The 7,871-nt window shown below is 35.9% G+C and overlaps 1 pseudogene; it reads left to right on the top strand.

Annotated features, from left to right (window-relative positions):
* The first annotated feature begins 883 nt into the window (after nucleotides 1-883).
* LOC107742143 (kinesin-like protein KIF9) lies at nucleotides 884-5,268 on the top strand (annotated as a pseudogene).
* The last annotated feature ends 2,603 nt before the right edge of the window (nucleotides 5,269-7,871 follow it).

Raw genomic sequence — 7,871 nt, forward strand, 5'->3', positions numbered from 1 at the left:
TAGCAAATGGCTGCAATATAACAAAGAGTGAAAAATTTAAGGGGGTCTGAATACTTTCCGTACACACTGTATGTTTATGCATTTATTTATTTGTTTCCTCTCTTTCCTCAACAGTACAATTCATTGAAAGCACCTTACTTCTATTCAGTGATCGAACTGAATCAAGTCTTATGGGGGTCCCCACAGTTTTTTTTTTTAATGGGTGGAGTGGGGGGAGGGGGGTTAGTGTTGCAATATAAAATATTGTATATATTCATAACTATATACCATTTATTAAAACAGACTTTCACAAAAGAACAAGGAGCAGACAAAAAAGGGCAACTGGGGCAAAATATGCAGGTGACTATACTTATAAGGCAACTGAAGACCTGCAAAAAATATGTGACTTGAAAATACATTGAAATGTCTCTAAAAACGCTAGAAAATAATTAAATGGCTTCCAAACTCATTGGAGGGCCTCAGTCAGATTCAGCAGTGGCATTCATATGTCTCAGTAAGCAATGATAAAGCAGCTGTCAGTAACTTCAAAATGACCTTAATAAAAGACATGTTTAATTTATTTAAATGTTTTATCCACGTTTACAAATAAAATTGTCATAATTCCAGCCTTACTGAGCAATGGTGCCAACTGTCCCTTTGCGCCACCTGGTGGTGATTTCGCGAACGAGTTTCACACGTGACACGGTTGTATTTCCGCGGCGTATTCTATATAGTATTCTATATAGTCTTTGATAATATACATTTTGGTTTACTAGTACTACCTAATGTATGTCGTATACGATTATTTTGATTTATTTTCAGAATTTCTGGTCACAAAATTTTAGTTTTTATGCCACGAGTCTGTTTTGATAATTTAGCAATAATTATAAAATAACAATGAAAAATGAGTGCAGGTTCCAATGTATGGTATAAGGTAAGGCATACAAATGCTCCGACATACACACACACACACATATATATATATATATATATATCATTGCTGTTTTTCGTAAAGGTAGCTTCACCTAAGCAAACACTAAACAGATGTAGGGATGTTTACACATGACAACCACTCTTGAGTCTTGAGTCACACAAATAATAATAATACTAAAACTAATACTAATATTACTACTTCTAATAATAATAATTTACGGGATTTACCGTAACCTATCTGAATGAATAATCAGATTTGCCATCATTATATTTACTAAAATAAAAATATCTGGGGGACCCCGCAAAGTTTATTTTAGACTTCTTATGCGGGATATTATCACAACTTATCAACTAAACATACCACAATATTATCAACTAAAAATTCAATATCAAAATTCAGAGAAACAAACAAAAAAACAACAACATATTTCATAGTTTTTAAGTATTTCAAAGTATGCCAAACATTAAAGTTATCCCAGATTTTTTTGAAAATGATTTGGAATAAAATAAATGGTTCAGTGACAAAAGGTGCACTCATTACAATCCAATTTAAATCTGTGTCTGAGAATAAATGTCAGTAATTATTTAAAACTTAACCTCTTTAGCCTTCGGTAGAAGAGAACGAGAATTTGAGACACTTTCTCTTTGGAGAACTCAAAAACAAGGCATGGCTCTCTAACTTTCAAAAGGGAAATCCTGTGCATTTAAAATAATTTTTAAAGCACTATTATTACAACCTCCTGCATAAAATTAAGACCAGAAATCATTAATTTACTTAGTCTTGGGATCACCAAAAGGGCCAAAACCACAGGAAACATGCCTGAATAAAAGAGATTGATTGATGCTAATTACACCTGTCCTCCTTTTTTCTCCCTCTGAGACGTTGAAAGTGAGATCAAGGAAAGACTCCAATAAAGGAAAGAGGAATAATCAGCTGATCTCATGGGTATTTCAGCTGAATGGGGTGCTGGATAATGTGTCACAAGAGGACACCTATGATCGTGTTGCCCGGAGTGTAGTGCTGGGAGCCTTCGGGGGCTACAATGGTTGGTCATTCAAATGCATACATATGTAGCATATCTGAAATCACAAACATTCACAAAGACATTTTATACTTTGAAATAAAATACTTATAAAATGTGTGTTTAGGTACAATAATGTGCTTTGGGCAAACTGGTGCTGGGAAAACATACACTATGACAGGTGCTGCAGAGACTTACAAACAGAGAGGCATCATTCCTCGAGCCCTAGACTTAAGTGATAAAGAAGCACAGTCAGTGCTTCTGCTCTTATAGCTAACAAATAATCTCTCATTTCCTCAGGTTTTCCAGGAGGTGGAGCGTCGCACAGATCATACCTTCTCTGTTCATCATTCCTTTCTGGAAATCTATAATGAGACTATGGTAGACTTGCACTCCAGCTTAAAGCAGGGAAAAAGTTTGAATAGTGGGGTCTTAACTGTGGAAGAAGAACCAGGGGTCGGAGTCTCAGTTAAAGGCTTGTCTTTAAATTTGGTTCACATTGAAGATGAGGCTCTTAATCTGCTTTTTAAGGTAAGAGGTCAAGTCATAAAGTCATGAGGTATTTGATCAGCTTATTAAAAAAAAGATGAATGCATATTTATTTCAGCAAAAATACCGTAGTCTATTTCCAGTAAACAGAATTCTTATCAGGTTGTGTTTGCACTGTTAGGGGCAAAGAGTTGTTCTTATCTCTCATCACTTCTGTTGACAAATTGGCTAATGATAAACAATATGACATAACCACCATCAGAAAGCCAGGAACGTCATTAAAGGTCTCATTACATTAAAATAAATGACAAAAACTTGAATGTTTTACCCACATGGCCCCACATTTGGTGGACAACAATACTTTCGTGAGAAGTGAAAAGGTAGAAACTGGTGTCTCATGCATCATTAACTCAGCTACATGTGCAGGGGTCGGTATGTGCTGTTGTGAGAGATGGAGAGGTGTGGATATGGCCTTGGTTTCGCTAACTCTTCACAGAGACATCAACGAGCTGTGTCACCTAAACCAAGTAAAGCAAGAAAAGACAAACAGATCAGCAGGTGACAATCTCTTTCCCTAATATGCGAGACAGGATGTGAAAAATGAACTAAGTATTCAGAATCAGAATCAGAATCAGAATGAGCTTTATTGCCAGGTATGTTTACACATACGAGGAATTTGTTTTCGTGACAGTAGCTTCCACAGTGTAACAGAATGACAGTGACAGAACAAAAAACACAGATAATAAAAAATAAAAAAATAGAACAAGTAAATAAGGAATAAAAAATATACAAATCGACAATCGACAATTGTATGTCCAGGTATAGAACAATAGACAGTTGTATGTACAGGTATATTATGTGCAAATTGAAATGTAGACTGAGTATGTGTGTTAGATAAATAAGTGTATGAGTGTATAAATAGTGTGTGTTCCACAGTTCAAAAACATAAAAAAAGTGCGGAGACGCCACGGAGGCAAGCCATCAGCTTCGGCGCCATCTTGAACATGAATTTAAACATTCATGTTTAAATCGAGATATTCATGTTGAAATACACAATGTAACATTTTAAAATGTAAGGCAGCATCATACACTTGCTGACTTTGTAAATATTACGGAGAAGAACTGCTCACCATACACTACAGGACTGAGGATCATGCACAACCAGAGTCATTCCGAACACAACAAACTCACACAGAAACAGGCACTTCCTTGCTAGGAGATGCATGAGAAATGAACACAAAATGTTCTAAAATCAGCTCAAAATATCAAACATGTTTTATATCATGGTCTGAAGCTAAAGAATCAAGAGTCTGTGACTGTGCCCATAATACACCACATGATTTTCTGTGAAATCTCTCAACTCCGGTTAGGTCAAATCTAAAGACTGCAAACAGGAGCAGAAATCTGGGCAAAAGTTGTGAAGTGTATTCCAGCCTTTTTAGTTTGCCATGTTCTCTGTGAATAAACATGACAAAATCTCTGTGATATAGAGGACAGTGTGATGCAATTGTGTCCATCTACCCACTCATTTCAGTGACACTTTTCTAGGAATGTAAATGTTTGTACTTAATTTGAAAACATTAAACAGCAACGAGCATACATGACAATCATTACATTTGAGAAAGTTAGATATATAAAATTATGTCATTCTAAAAATAATTTCCACTTAGTAAAAGGCCATAATGGTCATCAGACAATCCCTGCCTCCTTCTATGTATATTTGGAAAAACCAAAACCTCACCATAAACTAGGAGCATTTGGAGTAACCAACCAAATTTTGAAAATGGACCACCATGTTGTGAATTCAGTACTTCAGTAAATCTTATCTTGAGCAGAAAGAAAGGAGCAGTGAGACAACGGCCACTGGAAAATGCAACTGTGCAAGCTGAACAGCCTCTAAACATGAGTGAATCAATCTGACATGACCACACACGAACCCCAACAACAAGCTCCAGAAGAACTACACAGAACTGAGTAAGTGCTTCCTTACACTAGCAGTGTTGGTGAGCTTGAGGAGACCTCTGCTGACCGGTACCAAGTACCGCAGTTGCTAATAATAACTGTAGACGATGAAAATAAATGCATGTCAAATTTCATGAATTTCTCAGCTCTCCTCCATCCAAAGCTGAGGCTTTTGAAGATTTCAAAGCAGAACGAGGAAGTGAGATCAACCGCATACTAAAGGAGAACAAGACTGTGCTGTTGGAGCGCACGGCCCAATTACGCACACTCACAGATGTCATCAATGTCACTAAACTGGATAATTGACTACATTACGAACTGCGACAATACAGAGAGCGAAAACAAAACCAGGGTAAGCATTACATGACTCATCTGAATCTATATTGATTTGCCTACTGTTTTTGAATGAGATGTAGTTATCACATCTCATATGTGTCACATCATGCTTGTCATGTGACACACTGCAGCCACTGTATAACTGATATAGGCTTATGTTTTATTTACATTATTGCCTCTGCGCACAAGGCTGCTAACAGGTGAGTTCCTGTGGTTCTCCACACATCGTAATGTTGAAATCTCTCCATGGTTCTCAGGCTTCTCCATTTTTGATGAGAAATTAAATAACTCCATCATTCAGATAAGTTGTAATATATAATTGTCAGCATTTTCTGTAACAAAATGAATTTATCTACCGGATCTATACAAATATATTCATAGTTGTATTTACTGCACCTCACTATTATACATAAGCTCATCTCTCTCTAATGCCAGAAATGGTGCTTTTGTTTTGTGTTTGCTAGAGTTTGAGAGCTGGTACAATGAGTCTTTCCTGTTGCAGGATGAAGTTTTGTCAGTCTTAGAGAAGGTTCGGCCGGTGTCCTGACATTTTATCCTACCCGTCAGATTGTCCTACCAGGGTTTACTGCGCATGCGCACATCAATATTGCGTCCTTTTTCTCACACTGAACAACAATATTTAATGTATCTGCATTACCGTAAGGGTAGGTTTAGGTGTAGACTTTAATAAAACACAATCTAATTGGTGGAAAAAAAATATTTATTGTTGGTTTCCTGTAGCTGTATCCCTTCTAGCTACCGCGAATATAACACATAATTACTGTATTTGAATTACTGTAAGGGTAGGTTTAGGGTCGGGGTAGGTGTAGACGTTAATAAACCATAATTTTACAGGTAGCATTTTTCGTTGTCGAATTGTACTACCCACTGTTTTAATGGGAGGTAGCAAAATCTGACAGGGTAGCACAAACCGACAGAACACTGGGTCACATACCTGTGGACAAAGCTTTAACTCTGGTCAGTAACATCCACACATGTGCTCGTGTCTGATAAGAAGATAGAAACGTTTCTCAGCATATTAGAATGATTTCTGAAGGATCACGTGAGACTGAAAACTGAAGTAATGGCTGCTGAAAATTCAGCTTTAAATGACATTTTAAATTGTAATATTTCAAAATATTACTGTTTTACTTTATTTTTTGATCCAATTGATGGATTAAACATAGTAAAATTATATTGTGATATATTGGTGAACACAAGTCTTCTTTCAAAAACAAAAATCTAACAGACCCCAAACATCTGAACTGTAATGGATATGCTATCTATTAAAAGGCACCACTTCTTTTTATGACATTACAAAATATTATATTTCCTAACAACTGTCAATGAATGCTTCCTAATAATTCTTGTTTTCTTTTAAACAGTTTTATACCTATTTTGATTTCAAAGGGTGAAGATCTTTGTCCACCACTGCTTAGAACATCACAGGAAAAGTTTTACATGTTTGTTGGAAATGATGTAAAGAGCAGAAACTATTCAGTGTTTGACAGTGTGAGAGACTTGTTCCAGTGTGATTGTGTCAGATGTTGTATTACTGGACAGATGGAGGATGATGAAGAGCAAAGTGATAGTCTCCATCACAAGTTGCATGCAGACAGTACTGTGTCATTTTACAATGCCTATAACAGGACTCTAAAGAGGGCAAGACATTCACGGACACCCGATGCTAGCTTTCATTATTCTGCACTCAAATGATGCTGATTGCAATGCTAAATATATTTAATGATATAATGAAGGTGTATTTTGTTTACAGAGGGGAAGCAGACAGGTGTCTCAGAGTCCAGAGTCTGTGAGGGGCAGCAGGAGTAAAACACAACTCCCTCCTATTCTCTCAGTCATCTGATGAAGTGTCATACTTGACACTCCCTGAAGCACGTTTCCATGAATGTGTGAATTCAGTAGGACATATAAAAACATCTGCTACTAGAAACCTGCTTGTGCTGTATCATGTGCTAATCTGTCCTTAAACTTGATTTTGTTCAAACGCAAGACAAGACAATCTGTCTATAAAAAAATGTTTGGATAATTTTTCAGTTTCTGAAAATAACTTGCTGTGCATTTTTAATACATTTTTGTATAAATGTCAGTTTACACTTTACATTATATTTTCCACTTGAAGAAAACCATAGTTCGCTCTAATCAGAGGCAAAAACAACCCCAGTACATCAGGTTGTTAAATGAAAAGTAAACTTTATTATTCCTGAACCACAAAATAGACTTCTTTGGTTGTACAAATTCACTAGTTACAGTCCTGAATGAACTCTATCCCCAGACCTTTAGTCCCACCCTCCCCTTTAGCAAAAAAACAAAACAAAAGAATATCCTCCCCAACAATAAATCAAGACAAGAAAACAACAAGAGAAATCAAACTCTTCTGCTTTGAAAAAGTAAAAATGTAGTGAATCCCATTATCCCATCTGTTACAGAAAACCAACTTCTTTTTTTCCCTCAAACTACAGTTTTTAAAAAATACAATGATGAGCAATCCCAAACTGTTATTAAACTGAATTTCAGTCGATGAGAGCAACACAAAAGCTAATATTAGTAAATTAAAATTTTTTTTGTGTATTTTTAATACATTTTTGTATAAATGTCAGTTTACACTTTACATTATATTTTCCACTTGAAGAAAACCATAGTTCGCTCTAATCAGAGGCAAAAACAACCCCAGTACATCAGGTTGTTAAATGAAAAGTAAACTTTATTATTCCTGAACCACAAAATAGACTTCTTTGGTTGTACAAATTCACTAGTTACAGTCCTGAATGAACTCTATCCCCAGACCTTTAGTCCCACCCTCCCCTTTAGCAAAAAAACAAAACAAAAGAATATCCTCCCCAACAATAAATCAAGACAAGAAAACAACAAGAGAAATCAAACTCTTCTGCTTTGAAAAAGTAAAAATGTAGTGAATCCCATTATCCCATCTGTTACAGAAAACCAACTTCTTTTTTTCCCTCAAACTACAGTTTTTAAAAAATACAATGATGAGCAATCCCAAACTGTTATTAAACTGAATTTCAGTCGATGAGAGCAACACAAAAGCTAATATTAGTAAATTAAAATTTTTTTTTCATGTTTGACAGGTTCATCGGGACACAGTGTTGATGGCAGCTAGGGTGTGAACAA

This window comes from Sinocyclocheilus rhinocerous, unplaced genomic scaffold (assembly GCF_001515625.1).
Source record: "Sinocyclocheilus rhinocerous isolate Xijiao unplaced genomic scaffold, SAMN03320098_v1.1 scaffold256, whole genome shotgun sequence".
NCBI lineage: Eukaryota > Metazoa > Chordata > Actinopteri > Cypriniformes > Cyprinidae > Sinocyclocheilus > Sinocyclocheilus rhinocerous.